The sequence below is a fragment of the Cynoglossus semilaevis genome, chromosome W (genome assembly GCF_000523025.1).
Source record: "Cynoglossus semilaevis isolate Cse_v1.0 chromosome W, Cse_v1.0, whole genome shotgun sequence".
Lineage (NCBI taxonomy): Eukaryota > Metazoa > Chordata > Actinopteri > Pleuronectiformes > Cynoglossidae > Cynoglossus > Cynoglossus semilaevis.
This window is the reverse complement of record NC_024327.1, coordinates 13,922,199-13,939,103: the sequence shown is the minus strand read 5'-3', so window position 1 is coordinate 13,939,103 and position 16,905 is coordinate 13,922,199. Positions and strand designations below refer to the sequence as shown.

Genomic DNA, 16,905 nt, shown 5'->3' with positions numbered 1-16,905 from the left:
TGCTGAATGGCTTAAACATTATCCATCCCTTATAGTCTGTTACAGTAAGTAGAGAAAATTCACCTAAGGTTTGAAACATACTGATATGGCATAAAATAAAAGCACCAAGGATATTATACCTCAGAATTATCAAGAAATAGTGACAGGAAGACACCACTGACAAATAAAGGAAAGGTTGTTTACAAATATCAACGTAAGAAAAAAATGTGGTTAGCACTCCTGCCTTACAGTACAAATCACTGGTTGGCTTGTACGATCCCATCGTACCAGATGTTAATCCACATATTGATCTTTTTACAGTACAAATTAGAATTGGGAGCCAGAGACACAACAGTTATAGCACAAGGGTGTTTATCTTCATCTTATCTTTGTCTTTTTTTTAATATAACTGTTATATTTGGTAACGATCATCCAATTAAAATTGCATTAAAGTATTTCCTACTGTTTATTAGAAAATTATTTGACTAACACTAAAAAGTCTTAGTATCTCGTCTGCAAACGCATGCTTGTTCTTCCTGCATGTAGGTTATTTAAGGACAGAAGACATTTCTGGTTTGTAGTAAAATTCAAATCTTGCATCATTGTTTGAATTTGTGGTGAGTGTGTGTGTATGTGTGTGCATGTGTATAATACATTTTCAGACAAGTACCCATCAGCACTGAACCAGCCAGTGTGAAAGTGTGTGGAGCAAAATGCATCGTGAGATTGCTCTGATTGGAGAAGAGAATGGTGGGAAGGCTCGTTAAAGTGATGTGAGTTTTTTTTCATGTGTTAAGGAGAAACAAACACACACACACAGAGAGAGAGAGAAACACACACACACACACACACAGAAACAGATCACTCAGACTAGCCACATTACACTTGCTGCTAAATTGTGGTAAACAAATGTGGTAAACTCCTTAAAACACTTGATTAAATATTTAACAAAGGAATAATTCCCAATGCCTCTGTGTATACGACTCTTCTGTCTGTTTTGTTTTTTAACAGGGAGACAGCACCGTGGCAGAGTGCATCTGTATGTAAAAGTGCAATGTGAGCACTAAACTTTGCAAAGACAGTTTGTTCTTTCCTGACCTAAGCCCTAGAGCTAAACAAGAGAGCAGTCGCTGAGGACTTAGCCTGTTAGGAAAGACTCGAATATCTGTCCTATATCTACTACGTAGAAATAGAGGGAGCTTTTTGAGAGCATTTTAACCTCCATTGGCATTGTTCTCCCTGCTGGGCTGGGCCATGATAAACCTAAGAGTTATAATGTAGCAGTGTATATCCCATCATGCCGCAGAATGAGTCTGAACCCCCAACTGGCTTCTGCTCATTGCTGCTGTGCTAAAATTGCACCTGTTTGTCTTTTGTTTTGTTTTCCTGTTTTTTATCTCTCTCTCGCTCCGGCAGTATAGTAAAAATTGAAATGTCAAATAAAATGTGACAAGATGCTAAGATGGCTCCCAAAGGACATCTGGAAATGTTCGTGTTGATATTGCAACAGCAGCGAGTGTTGGGATTCCTCCCCATTTTTACCCTGGGAAAATTGGAGAGAAAGGCAAAAGTTGAACAAGTTGAGGGATGTTTTTAGGGCAACACAAAATCAATTTTTACAAAACCAGTGTAAGAAGTAGGAGTATATTACCATATTAAAAAAACAATAACCTGGAGGTAAGCTATTTTATTTCCCATATTTAAGTAACAATGTTAGTTTTGGCATTTAAACTAAAAAACCTGTATTTGTGCATATCTTCTATGTCGTGCTCTTGTGCAGAAAGTCATTTCTGTAGTACAGTAGAGACATTGTTTAACATACTTTATCAACTGAACTTAATATATAGTTTGACTGAATATTCAACATAGTGCCAAGTAAAATGTGTAGTTTTGTAGAATATCTGAGATTCTTGTAAATTACTTGTAACATTTTTAGTCTATCGAATATTACCACAAATGTTACCACATATTTTGACATTGAAGACCAATATTAGCTGTTGACACATCAAGGATCAGCCCTTAGCCCTTTCTTGTTTGCTGTGGTGATGGACAAATTGACAGATGAGGTCAGACAGGAGTCCCCATGGACTATGTTGTTTGCAGATGACATTGTGATCTGTAGTGAGAGTAGGCAGCAGCTCGAAGAGAACCTAGAGAGCAGAAGATCAACTGTTCAAAACAGTGGAGACTGTGGAAGAGAGGTGAAGAATAGAGTACAGGCAGGATGAAACCGCTGGAGAAAATTGTCGGGAGTAATCTGTGATAGAAGAGTGTCAGCTGAAGAGAAAAGTTTACAGGACGGTTGTGAGACCAGCCATGATGTATGGTTTAGAGCATGTGTCAAACTCAAGGCCTGGGGGCCAAATGCGGCCCGCCAAGCTATTTTGTGTGGCCCACAGGAGCTTAAAAAGCATTTAGTAAAGTCCATGCAGCAGAGTTTCTTAACCTGAGATATTAAACTTTTTTTTTTTACAACAAACATTATTTGTAGTTTGAACAAAATCAATTGCAGATACATGTATTAGTTTGTTATGGAGTCGTTACATCTATACCAGCGGTCCCTGACCTTTTTTGATCCAAGGACAGGTCAGCCAGTTACCCGTGACCTCTTATTTTAAAATATTGCCAGATTATCTTTAAATAAAGAAAGTAAAGAGATACGACTGGATTTTCTTTGAATGGCATAAATTAGTAAAAATTAAGTTTTTCACTGTGTCCCACTGCGGCCTGGTACCAAATGACCTATGGACAAGTTCTGGCCCGCGGACCGTGGGTTGGGGACCCCTGATCTATAGAGTCTTCCATTGACAACCGGCCCTTCAAGGGGAACTGTATTGATGATATGGCCCCCAGTGAAAATGAGTTTGACAACCCTGGTTTAGAGACACTAGAAATAGGCAGAAGACAGGAGGCGGAGCTGGATGTGGCAGAGTTAAAGATGCTGAAATTATCTTTAGGAATGACAAGGATGGACAGGATCAGGAATGTGGTCATTAGAGGGACAACACAGACAGGAAGGTTTGGAGAAAAGGCCAGAGAAGACAGATTGAGATGGTTTGGACATTGGTGTGCAGGAGGGACAGTGGATACATTGCTAGAAGAATGCTAGAGATGGAGCTACCAGGTAGGAGACAAAGAGGAAGGCCAAAAGGGAGATATACAGTATGGATGCAGTGAGGGAGGAAATGCAGATAGTTGGAGTCAGGGTAGAAGATGCAGAGAACAGGGAGAGATTTGCTGTGGCAACCCCTGAAAAAGGGACAAGCCAAAAGGAAAAGAAGATTAGCTGTTGACATGTTGCCCTTATGTTATGTGTCTGGTACTGCATTCTCTGAGCCCACCAAATGATTAAGGTAATAAAAGTATGATGAATAATATCTACCAATATCTACTTCACCTTTATTTCTCTGCCATGCGATCAAAATCCTGGAAGGTGAATCAAATAGGGATATCGACTAAATGTCAGAATAACAAGTAACCAGGTCTAAGATTACTTAGCTGCGATACTTCCAAACTCGGGGGGGGGTGAAAAGTTACGTGACTTATTAAGGAGGAAAAAGCTCGACAACACCACCCTGGGAATTTCACCCAGGGAATTACTCAAACACAAGGCACAAAGGTTCGTGGTTACTGGAGGGCAACAGATGTGGTTTAAAGTTTGAAAATACAAATTTTATTCAACATTTGTTTTTTTGTTTTTTTTTAAAGTATACTCCATAAAACTCAGTCACATAAAATAAAAGAAAAACCTAATCAGGGCTGAGGCCGAAGTTGATGGACAAGGGCTAGTGCAGGGGCAGGATCCACCAAAATAGTGCAAAAATAACTTAAATCACCAAGAACACGTGGCAAACACACCCTCAGTGAAGAAACCCACTCCCAGGGACACAGCAAGATACGACATCACCACCAGGTCACTAGCACCGCCACCACCGACCTACAGCAACTGAAGAGGGAAAAAGAATAGCACATTAGCCCAATAAAAGAAAAAATGCTTATGGATAGGACCGCGGTGTATGGCCGAACAATCGACCTGCACAGCGTGTTTCTTGGAAGTCGTGAAGCCGCTGACGGTCGCAGAAGAACGCCGTAGGCAGCAACAGATATACGGCAATACAGTGAAAACAGCACAAAATAATACCAAACAAAACAGCACAAAATAACACCAAACAAAGCAGCAGCAGTCCAATGAGGTGGTTACAACACCTAGTCAAAGGAAAGCACTATTAGCATGTACTAGATGCAATGAAATGCAAAGATTGATGCAGTGGCACGTAACAATGTGCATACCTTCTCAGAACATACACACTCACGAGGAGGAAGGATTGGACTCCAGGCAGCCGCCAGCATTCACCTGTGACCAGACCATTATTAGCCACCAAGCAGCACCAAGCACAACGACAAGAGAAACAACACTTACCACCGGTCAACGACCACAGCAGCACACAGGGAGCACGGAGCAGCACACAAACAGTCGTCCTACAACAAGAATTACAAATACTTTAAGTATAAGAACAATCAAAACGACGAGCGAGGTGAAGCAGCGGGCGGCCATACCCGGAAGTAACACGGGTGACAATGGGAGCGCAGAGGAAGACCAGCTTTTATACCGGCGGACTACCGTTTTTATACTGGCTCACCTCAACGACTGGCAGAAGTGAGGAAGGGAAACCATAGCAACAGTCAACAGAAAGAGCGAGGGGAAAAACAAGACAAAAACGCTCATACTGCTACGCTGTCCTTTTTAATGATGTGATTTAAAAAAATAATTTATCTTGAACAACACCTTGTTCAACTCCTCTTTTATATTGTTTAACTAGGGCTTTGGGATGCAAGATATGAAAGGGTTTTCCCACGTCCCGCAGGTCCAAAAAAAAAAATTGTGTTAGAGAAGTGTAGGTACCAGGCACAACAATATGTTATCGAAAGACATCAGTGATGGAAATCTGACTAGAACTGACCGTTTAACATAAACATTGTAGCCGCATTGCACTCTCCAGGAGTGAATTGTATCATGTCTGCCCAGATATAACATCATAACCGTAAATTATAGCACAAATCATACATGTAAAACAACTACACCGCCTCTGAAATACAGACAGCAGTGAAGTATTTAGTGCTGTAGCTTGTTACCAGTGTAAGCAGTTACACATCTGATTCACAGGTGTTGCACTGTAATCCCTGCTCATTTGTTATCTGAATGTGCGTCCATAACATTTTCAGTACTGACGTATGAGCTGCATTATTAGCGTTTGCTAACAGTTGATCACAGTGTTGCTGTTATAGAGAATAGTGTGCAATAACAAAACAAATTTCACTTCTATTATCTGAGATGACATCCAATCAAATAATCTACTTTAGTACCTAACTGTACAAGTAAACGCTCTAAGGAAAACCAAAGTCAAACTCCACTTGAGAATTTCCTAGGTGAAGGTGGTGCAGGCAGAAAAAGTCTAGTCTTAATTAATCTCTTCAGCCAGTTAAGTCCCTCAGTGAGTATAAATATGTGTATATTTATACTCGCTGAGGGACTTAACTGGCTGAAGAGATTATGTATAAAAAAAAGAAGGTTCGCAGAAAATGATAAGAGAAGGTGGCAACTTATTTTAAGCCTCACCTTTTGCTCCTATACACACACACACACACACGTGTGTCCCAATATGTCTCGGTGGCAAGAGGTTATTAGACACTGATCATCTTTTCCCTCCCCCTGGGACCTCTTATAACCTCCACCACACCGATAGCAACTCCATCAGGCTCAAGGTCAAACACACAAACATTTATTTAATAAATATAAACACTCCCATTAAACTCTTAGCCATACTCCTAGCTAAAACCATTGTGCATAAATCTAACTGCACTACCTATGATTTGACTGTTACTAATCTTTCCCGACATTTGACCATTTTACCCTAGCGAGATGAAAAAAAATTCAGAATTATCCTAAAGGGTCCTGACAAAAAAAAAGTTAAATCCAAAACAACCCAGGTCCTCCCTTCAAAGAAAATTCAGAACTATCCAAAAGGGTCCTGACAAAAAAAAAAATCCAAAACAAGTGCACACACACACACACACACAACTATTATCTAATATCCCTTTCCTCACCTCCCGCTGAATGCCACCCAACCTGCACCCCCACCCTGCCTCACCTCTGCTCCCCTGCTCCTGCTCTCTCCTTCCTCCGTCCTTTCCTGGATCCAGCTTGGCAGTTTGTGATGAATGGGCCAACATTACTCCTGTCCTCTGTTGGCCTGGTTTAGCAGCGCCAACCTATCTCCCCCATATGTCTATCTGTGTCACTGTGTGTGTGTGTCGTGACCGACTTGGATTTATGATGAATTATTTTGGCCATACTCCAAAACAAGTATCAATGTACTTTACATGAGGCGCAATATGTACATAATTATGTCAGAAAAAAAAACAAAAAACGTGCATTCAGAGATACGGAGGCCTCTTTGGTTTTAAACCTCCTGTAAATCTTATACATATATATTTTTTAATAAGTAAATCATCTTTTGTTTAAACCTTATCTGGTTTAACATCTCTGCAAAAACAGTATCCTTACTAACATATTCATGTTCACAGAGACTGGGAATAAAATTTGTTGTAACAGCCACTGTTTTAAACTGTTTGGGAGAAATAGAATGTCAGAGCGAGAGTGCATCGCCAGGAAGTGTAGGGATCAAGTCTTCAAAAAGTAAATAAAATATGCATCCTCTCTGTGCTCATTACACATTTATGAGTCTTGTTAAAAGAAAAAGGTGGCGGCTGCTTCGCTGAACTGTCTGACTTTTAGAATTCAGACGACACTGCTGTCAAGTGTTGTGCCCCATATTCGGTCCAATGAGAGACCAGGAGGTTTCAAGTGTGTGTCAACTTCCAAGTAAGATTCAACAAGAGTCTCAAAGAGAGTTCCTTAACCCTGGTGAAGTCCTTCGGGTATACAGTATGTCTTTGTGTCTGTGTGTGTGTGTGTGTGTGTGTGTGCGTGCATGAGTATGCGTGCGTGTGCATGCTCCTGTACTGCATGACTTGTGCCAACTTTTCCTCATATTCATTAATACTCATATTCTGGGACAAGATAAAAATCATTGCAAGGACAAACGGTGTGTACAAAAATGTGAAGGACCGCACAAGGGTTAAGGTGGATGAGAGCACACAGGAACTTCTTACGTACGACACAACGAGTTCTCGCTGCCGCCTTTTGATGCATTGTTCATCAGTCAGAAAGTTCAGCTGCTTCAGTCACATGTGTTTATGTGATTCAGAACAGACATAGAAATAGACATTTGTGCATTATGCATAATGAGCACTAAGATTTGCTTTTTTTTTCAATTCCAGGAACAAGTGCTTACTCGTTTCCTCATCCCACCACCCATCAACCACCTGGGCGGTTGTACAAACACGTGCATCATGTACATCTGGGGCTGTAAAAGCTTAATAATGTATTAAGGTGCTTATTAACAGTGACACAAAGGTTAATATCCTCAAGCTAAAGGTTTTTTGGCAAAGTAAAATTACAGCACATGACCATAGGATTGTCTTTCCTTATGGACAACGGTATAACATTATTAAAATATTCAAAACAACGCAAATTCCGTATTTTTCGGACCATACGATGCATCGCATTATAAGGCGCAATATCACTGAACGGGTCTATTTGAGACTGATGCCTTAGCCCAGGCATCCACGCTCGATTAGGAGACAGTGACGTAATTTGCCCGGCCTTGCCTCCCTGTCTTGGTGAATGTGTGTTCGCCTTCTGTCATTCAATGCTCCCACGCAGCTCACAATTTAACTTTGAACGCGCTGTTAACACCAATATTTAGCGGTTCTGGATGGTCACCGTATTGTTGTTTTGATGGTGTTCTGTGCGGAAGTGCGGATGTTGTTTTGCAGAGAGAGTGTGTGTTTTGCCTGTATCGATAAAAAGGAAATAAAAACAGTTTTTGACCACGAAAAAATCGACAGTCATGCGTCTGAGTCGTCCTGCATCGCACCATACATTGACAATACAAAAACACAATGCAGAGTCTTCGGGTGTTGGGAGGCACAACGCACCGTTGCACGGATTTGGGTTATACAACCATACTGTAACAATTGTTGTTGAGCAACTTCTAATTGTGATAACAGAGTTAAACGTCATTGTTGGCTCCCAATGTGCTTCAGTTGTGTGCCATCATGTGTGATGCGCTGTGTGGTTTGACTTTATAAAATCAGTTCGAGGTCAGTTAGCACAACCAGAAGTAATACATAAGGCGCACCGGGTTATAGGGTGTACTGGCGATTTTTGAGAAAATTAAAGGTTTTTAAGTGCGCCTTATAGTCAGGAAAATATGATACTCTCCATGTTCAGCGTAAGTCCCACAAGCAAAACTACATGACACCATCAACATAGCATAACCTTCATTGCAATGTAACAGTGTAACACGCTGAGAAGCTTCAGGAAAGTGGAGCAGAAACACACACACATTCAGCCCTTCATTAGTTGAGCCCAGCCAGCTTCCCCTTTACCTTAAAATCCACACAGAGGAGCCCAAGGTGGGGATGAGGTTGGCCCAACGTGCAGTGTGTACAGTAGGTATTAACTCAGACAAGTACAGGAAACTGACACTGTACACAAACCCCAACAGGACAGCAGACAAAGGCCCCTGGACAGACGATGGGCTAATAGGAGACCAAAAAATGATGACACACATTATCAGTGCCAGAGCCACACACACATGCCCACTTACCACCATGGTTCGTATCCACTCAAAGTGCCACGAAGCCAACATATCCTCAAGGATACACACACACACATACACACACGTGCTCTTACTTATCACAGTTGTCCTCCTAGGGGCCTGGTTTAGGGTCTTGTGGATAGATTACAGTGAGATTGTCTCTTTACAACCCAGAAAAATTAAAAGCAAAAGTCAAAAAGTTAGGGTTAGGGTTAGGGTTACAAGTGCAGACTTGGTGTTAATGTGTCAGCCAATAAAAATGGTGCAGAGAGAATACACTGCAGATTTGGTTCAACCTTTATGTTGATCGCATCTATTTTCATTTTATGTTTTCACTCATTAGTTGAGGTCTAAGTCTTTATTCAATCAGATAACTGTAATTGTCATGGTACAGTTTTAATCCAAAATTTATTTAAAAAATGTAATTTCACATTTAAAATCTAACCACCAATGACAGAGACATTGCCTCTGGGCCAAAGCACCACACATTTCAGGCTCAATATCACATTTTTATGTTAGAGCACAGACTGGAGCATTGCTTATTGGTATGCTGCACACTCAGCACATGCAACAAAAGAGTGTAAAAGTTGGAAGAAAAGGCAGAGTCAGAGAATTAAGAATTGTCAGAAAGCCTGCCACAAAGCTGGAGTTGTGAATCTTATAAATGTGATTAATCTCACATAAATGAGGTGAGAGATGATCCACCTGATGTGATTCTGTGCAAAAAGAGAGGAAAAACAAATTAACAATGCAGTTTATTTTGCACAGAGAGACAATAACCCTGCATACCTCTTCCACCCTCTTTGTTCAGATTCCTCTCTCTATTAGCCAAACATGATTAAAGTGCAGTTTCCTACAAGCGTCTCAGCTGAACAATGAAAAAAAGAAACACAAGGCAGCAGGATAAAGAAAAAAAAAAAGAAAACAAGTCAAAAGCATCTTTTGGCAGTGTGACACGTTTCATCCTTTTCAAGCGGCAAGAAGAAAAGGATAAAGACATTCAAACTTTTTTCTACCCCTCACTCCCATTCTCCCGAGTAGCTGAAAACACCCCCTGATATCGTAGAGGACAACTCTGCAGCATCACAAGCTAAATATCATCTCCTGCACTACATTTATATAACACTGATGTAATTCCCACTCCTCTCTTTAGTCCAATTACATTGTGACTGCTCACATTCTGAGAAATCAGCTTTGTGCCCTGACCAGGACTGAGAGGAGGGTGCTGTGGAGCTGCGTTTGCTGTCTGGAGGTAAGTTCGAAAGAAGTGTTTCAGCCATATTCGCACTGAGCTAATGTGTGTATCTAATTTAACATGTCATGGTTCTGAATCTCATCACTTGAGGCTCTTACTTAATGGCACACATATGACAGAGAGGACATAAGCAGTGACATAGACAGGCAGAGATCGTTAACAGACAGAAAATGTGAAGCTTGCAGGATGAGAACTGGATGTGTGTCTGTGCGTGTGTGTGCGTGTGTGTGTGTTGATCGTAGCAATATAAGTTATATGCTTGCCAGAGATCCAATTATTAGACACACGTGCTAGACTGTGTGTGTACATCAGCCACACCTACAGGGAAAGAAGCAGTGGGTGGAACAGCCGTCTCAGCATTGCAGATGGGCCAGATTAGGAGATTAATTGGGGAAAGACGATGGTTTTGTTACACAGCAGATAAAAAACGGTTTTATATGTGTTAGGTTTATTCTAACATATGTGACAAAGTAACAACACAAAAGACGTCTGGATCTTTTACTTGCAAGGGGAGAGTGCAGCTTGCTCTGCTGGCAGCTTCCTCATCAACTCCGAGTTGCTGCACCCTTCCTCTGCTCTTTTATTTAGTTTACAAAAGTATCAGATTACATATCATGTGATCGTGTGTGAGTATATGAATGGGTATGGAGTAAGAAGGTGGGTGTGAATGTGGGTGTGGCTGTGTCTGGTAATTTCTCCATCAGTCTTGAGCACACTAGATTATAATATGAGAAGCAAACAGTTCCTTAAAACGACAGTACAGCATGAAGCAATGATAATAAATTAAATTCTTCCAACAATATGCACAACAGTGTCCTTAGTTAGACCCCTAGGTAATAATAAAACAAAAACTTCTGGGTTGAGTAATTCTGTAGAAAAGACAACAAACATGGACACATTACAATTAACTTTTAACACTGAAGCCATAGCTATTATAACATTTTCAATTCAACATATAGATCTGTAACATGAGTGCTGTCACTCTAATCCATGACTAAGCCACTACTGCTCCGTAGTTAGTAATCCAACCCAAACTTTTCAGTGTATATTTTTTGCAGATAGCACAAACTACAAAGCTATTTCTCTGCCTGGCATACACAAAGCTGACACTGTAGAAATCACATGACTGTCATATACAGTAGTTCCATAAAACATTTGTTGAAATGAGCCAAAACACAATATACACACACTAACAGTGCAGGCCCAGTCTTACATTTGTGTGAATGGGTTTATAAGTACAGCACATTTACCATCGAAGTAGGTCAAAAACCTGGCAAGAAATATTGTAATAGGTCCTGACCTTCAGCTTAACCCTTGTGTGGTCCTTCGCATTTTTGTACACACCGTTTGTCCTTGCAATGATTTTCATCTTGTCCCAGAATATGAGTATTAATGAATATGAGGAAAAGTTGGCACAAGTCATGCAGTACAGGAACATGCACACGCACGCATACTCATGCACGCACACACACACACACACACAGACACAAAGACATATTGGGTCTAGGTGACCCCCGGGTCACCTAGACCCGAAGGACTTTACAAGGGTTAAATGAAATAACGCTGATTCATGTGAAACACCTGTAAGAATTGCATTCATAAAAAGCTATAAAAAAGTAAACTTGTAAAACCTGGAAATAATATTTCCACTATATTTACCACGAACTGGGGGAACACAAAATGACTAAAAGAGCCAAAAGGAGAAAAATGTTACAAGTACTAAATGCACTGTATGTGTGCATGGGTGTGCGACTGTGTGTGTGTGTGTGTGTGTGTGTATACAGGAGATAGAGATAGACGTAGATAGAGAGAAAGAGAGGGAGTGCACCAAGCAGTAAGCCCAAGAGCAGGACATGATTGCAATGTGTATCTTATCGGTGTCAGGTCCTTCTGAGGCTTGTGGAGCATGAGCGCTTCAGTGACCAGTCAACCATGTGAGGGTAATCTCCTCACTCTTTCACTCACTCTTACACACACACACATACACACACGTGCTCTTACTCTCTCTTTTTCCAGTAAGCCCCCCTCTGGGAGGTATCTGAGTCACTAAGCAAGACACTCACACCAACGTATTCAAGCTCCCAAACAGTTGCATCCATGCAGAGCCTGAGGTGATTGCCTTATGCCAGCTCTGGACAGTAACCCCCCACAAGTGAGAGCAGACATCACAGGCTACATTGAATACCCAAGTCCCTGCAGCCAGTAGCCTGTAAATATGCGACTGAGTTGCATGATGTGATGCTACCTTGCAACCAACCACACAACTTAAAATGTAACCCTTGGCGATTCTGCAGAATATTGAAAAGGCTCGAAGACACAGGGGAAGGCATTTTAAAACTAGAAGAAAAGGGATTTGAAATAAAAAATAGAGGGAAATTAAATTTTAAATGTATTTTTATTTTGTTTTAAAATGTATTTGACTTGGGTGTATATATTTTCCAATGTAAATGAAAATGAAATGAATGCATTTATCAGAGATGTAAATACTATTACTTCTTGATACAGTATTTGATACCTGCATTGCATACAGTATGTTGCTCATGATATATAGCGATGTAGTTGAATAATACTTAGTAGATATATGGAAATAAATTCATCAGATATCATATTACTCTGATGTATTACATTAAAATCACTTGAAAGCAAAATTCAAAAAAAGGAATGTTTTTTTTTTTTCATTTTTATTTAAACTTAAGAAAACTAAATGTTGAAAAGTAATGTTGTTAGGCCTGACATAACCTGTGGTTAAATACAACCTCATTGCATTGTGTATTTTCCTTGACTTAGTCTCATCCATTACCAGTATCTAATGTATCTAATGTGCTGCACCTGCAGCTTGCCTCCATGTTTAAAATTAGTTTGATGGAAAATTGAGGTTAAAAACTTGGGCATATTTTGTGTGTGAACTGTATGTGCAAGTGTGCATTTATACTGAAGGTCAGTGATCGCACACTAAAACAAAACTGTAGGAGGAGGGAAAAAAAAGTTCACGTCCAACATTCCTTCACCTGTCATGACTGCCTGCCTTCGAGGCTTCAACAACTGAACCATCCCAAACAATTAGTTCAGATGCTGGGCTTTCATTCAGATTAAGTGACTAATATCAGTGCTCGCTCACAAAAAGAGACTTTTTGCATCTGCCCAACAATCTGTTAAGTCAAAACACATGTGGTGAGCCAAGGCAAAAAGCCTGCAAGGGGTCCTCTCTGCAATGAAAAACAGGTGCTCTACTTTTTGGCCATGTAATACCCCATTTAGCCTCTGGACTAAAGGCTATCCAGCTAATAGCTGCCTTGTGGTGCGCTGGGAGGTGCTGTGCACATGCTCAGAGTAAACATCTGGGATGGATTGTACATACTTGCAACATATGCTTCAAGTTCAATTAAACTGAGGCCTTGGCTCATTTATTAATCTTTTTAAACCTCCCCTTTCTCCTCTTCCCTTTTGACTATTTTTTGTTCTCCCTTCTCTTCTTTTAACATCTGTATATAAAAGTGCCCTCTTATGACCTTGGCCTGTAATTCTGTACAATGTTAAATTAATGCTTGTTCACTGTAAAGGACCATATTTGTAAAAACAAATTTGTTAAGGCTTGTTCTGCAATACCAGGTTAGGGAGAACCCGATGGAAAATAGAGTTTCTGTTATAAAGAAAGGGATAAACTGAGCAAATTGAACAGTTATGGAACAGACAGGAGAGTGGGAAGAGAGAGATGTAGGTGAAGGGAAAAAAGGGAAAATGCCCTGCTTTCTTAAGGGAAGAAATAAATCAAAAAATCAAGCGGCGGCAGCTGCAGAAGCTGCCGCTGAACCTCTTTTCAATATGAAAGTCCAAAATGTATTTCATATAATCTGCACCTTTTCAAATGCCTGTATTTTTTAAATATTTTTTCCTCCCAAGAGAGGCAGGAAATGCATTGATGTGCGGGGCAGACATAAAGAAAGGGTTAAGAAAATGGTTCAAGGTTGCCTGGTGCATATCTTCTGTCAGTCAGTGCCCCCTGAACATTTCAGCTTTGGAACTTCACAGCCGTGAAACTTTGCCTCCACGTCTTTGTGGGAGAGGAGTACTGCTCACGTATCTATGTGTGCACTCATCACCCAACTGGCTGAATTGTTGACTGATTGCCTGACTGGCTGACTGACTGGTGGGATGACTATTTCACCATCTGTACTATAACGCTATTTTAGCCTTTTCGCTGCCTACTTGCACTTTTGACCCTTGAAGAAAGGCTGTAAAAGCAAATGCAGCATGCATATAAACATGGCCCTCAGATACAGTCATTTTCACATATCAAATGTTCTGGTCAGAGGCCTCGGAGCAAAACTATTACCACTGATGTTTGTAGTAGTAATTGCACCTCAAACCAGCTCATGAACATTTCCGCATATTACCTTTATAACCCTGTGAAGTAAAAAAGCAGATAAAGTATCAATATTCAGCTCAACAGGTTTTAGTTTGTTTTTCAAGTTACATAAAGGGATAGTTAAATTTATTCCAAACTTGGTTTTACAAAGTACTGACAGAGGGACCAACCTAAAACATGGATGCTCACTTTAACTGAAATCTGAGCTCTCTGCAGGGAGGCACAGAAAAAAGAATACCATTTTAAAAGTCATGTATGGACACACACTGTATGTGTCCATACACCATAAATCAACTTTTCAAAACAAACAACAAAAAACAAGATTAGCTTTTACATCACATTTTTGTTCCTGCATAAAACAACTCAATTTGACTCATTTAGAATGATTCAGCTCATGAACTAAAAAGACCCCAGACAACCGAGTTGATAAATAAAAGGCTTATTCATTTATATATAATCACGTCTACCCTTTTCCAATACTGTATCCTGTCCAAAGGCATTTGTCTCAGTAGCTTTTTCTAGAGTGCAAATGCACAGAGGCAGTAAAACAGCCACCTGTTGTTATACATGATAGTGTCTGGACAAGCCCAGATGCTGTTTTACTGGGACATAAATGAGCAGTGAATGGACCTAAATACCTAACTAAGCATTTATATGGATGTCTGTTCTCAAGTAACAGACAATGTTAGTGACATAAATTCAAGTTAATGTTAAATGAAGGGGAAAACATTGAGATGTTGCACCACAACTGTAGTAAAATAAACGGAGCGGAAGAAAAGATATAGAGAATGTATACAGCCACAGAGAAAATTTTTAAAAAGGTTAAAAGGTTGTGCAAGCTTTGTACATGTGTTTGTGCTGCAGGCAGAGAGAATAACTGAGCAGGGGGTGAAATGCAGGAGGAGGAGGGGTGAAGATGGAGTCATTTTATTTGTCTGTTTGTGTTTCTGGTCTGTGAAGTGTGTGCATTGTCAAACGCTCCTGAAGCGGTGTGTTTGCCGGTGTGTGTGTGTCGTGCGAGTGTGTACACATGTGTGAGTGCAACCTTGACACGAGACATAATTACCTTGTCATCTTTGTCAAAATCCTCATCCTCATCCGTAGAGCCGCTGCTCCTCCACATCGAGAGGAGTCAGCTGAGGTGGCTTGGGCATTTACATCGCATGCCCCCCGGACGCCTCCCTCGGGAGGTGCTCGGGTGCCGTCCCTCTGGAAGGAGACCTAGGGGAAGACCTAGGACACGCTGGAGCGACTACGTCGCTCGACTGGCCTGGGAACGCCTTGGGGTCCCCCCAGAAGAGCTGGAGGAAGTGTCGAGGGAGAGGGAAGTCTGGGTATCCCTGCTCAGACTGTTGGCCCCGCGACCCGGCCCCGGATAAGCGGTTGATGATGGATAGATGGATGGATGTCTTGTTCAAACATTGCGTCGACTCTTCTGGAAATGCAAACAAATCCTCTGTCTTTGAATTTCAGTGGGCTGATGATTAAAGCCTATTGATCCATTCAACTTCCTCTGCACAAAAGCATTTAAATCTACTGCCGTTCTGCACAAGCCGTCATCAAACCTCTTCTTATTATTATGGTTGATCTATTCTGACCTATTTAGCCTTTTGTACTCGTCTTTTACCTCTAACTCCCAATTTCTATTGGTTTATCTATCATATTACACCCACTCACAATGACTCTCAACAGAGAAAGAAAGCCGACAAAGAAAGCTGACAGAGACAACAAAACACAAAGAACAGCAACTATGTGCTTCAGTGGTCCACAACAGATGAAAACAGGAGATGGTGGAGCTCAGGAGCCTCAAGATGCCATGATACATACGTACTGTACTGAGAAAAAACAACAAACAAACAAACACAGTGTGCACAGTTTAGGAGCCAAAATCACATCTGGATAGCTTTACTCTGCAGCAAAGCATGGTGTACAAAACTGTAAACTCTGAAATGCAGCAGACAAATGGCTTTGAGCAAACTGCAATTCATCAAATACTGCACACCCAGATATGGGTGTATACAGGAAAATAAAATGAACTTTTCAGAGATTGAAAAGTGTAATTACTAACTATTGCTATTTTGCAAGTATTTTTTTTTTTCATTTTTTTGACATTTTTAGGACTTGAGATGTAAAGCTTTCTGTGGTCACCATTTGTTTCTGAAGTAAACTAGATCAGTGATTCATATCAATAGAAACTTGGGTGGGCAGCACCACCTAGAGGGCTGTAAAAAACGTTCAGTTATGCACCTGTGGGCCATGTTATTCCTGAGAAGCTCAGTTACAGTGGTTTCGACCACATGGCAGAGGTAACACATTAGTCAGTTCAACTACATTTTTGGCTAGGTTAAATACTTCATCAAATTTGATATTTAATGGGTTCCACTTTGTATTGTAAAATTTGGGTCTCTACTGTATATCAAAAACATTGAGAACCCCTCTTCTTCTTTTTCTTTCGGCTTTGTCCCTTTTTTTTCAGGGGTTGCCACAGCAAATCATTGATTTCCATCTCTCCCTGTTCTCTGCATCTTCTACTCTGACTCCAACTATCTGCATGTCCTCCCTCACTACATCCATATATC

The 16,905-nt window shown here is 40.7% G+C and overlaps 1 protein-coding gene across 2 annotated transcripts in view; it reads right to left on the bottom strand.

The window, feature by feature from the left end:
- The window catches only part of LOC103397244 (zinc finger BED domain-containing protein 4-like), a 52,448-nt gene that overhangs the window by 18,708 nt on the left and 16,835 nt on the right, over positions 1-16,905 (bottom strand). The window contains exon 2 of one of the 2 annotated variants that reach the window (XR_003048771.1): positions 15,612-15,761. The exons of the other annotated variant lie outside the window; for it this stretch is intronic. The gene's annotated coding sequence lies outside the window, so the exon portion shown is untranslated. Of the gene's footprint in view, positions 1-15,611; positions 15,762-16,905 lie in introns of those variants that run through there. 2 annotated transcript variants of the gene reach the window in all.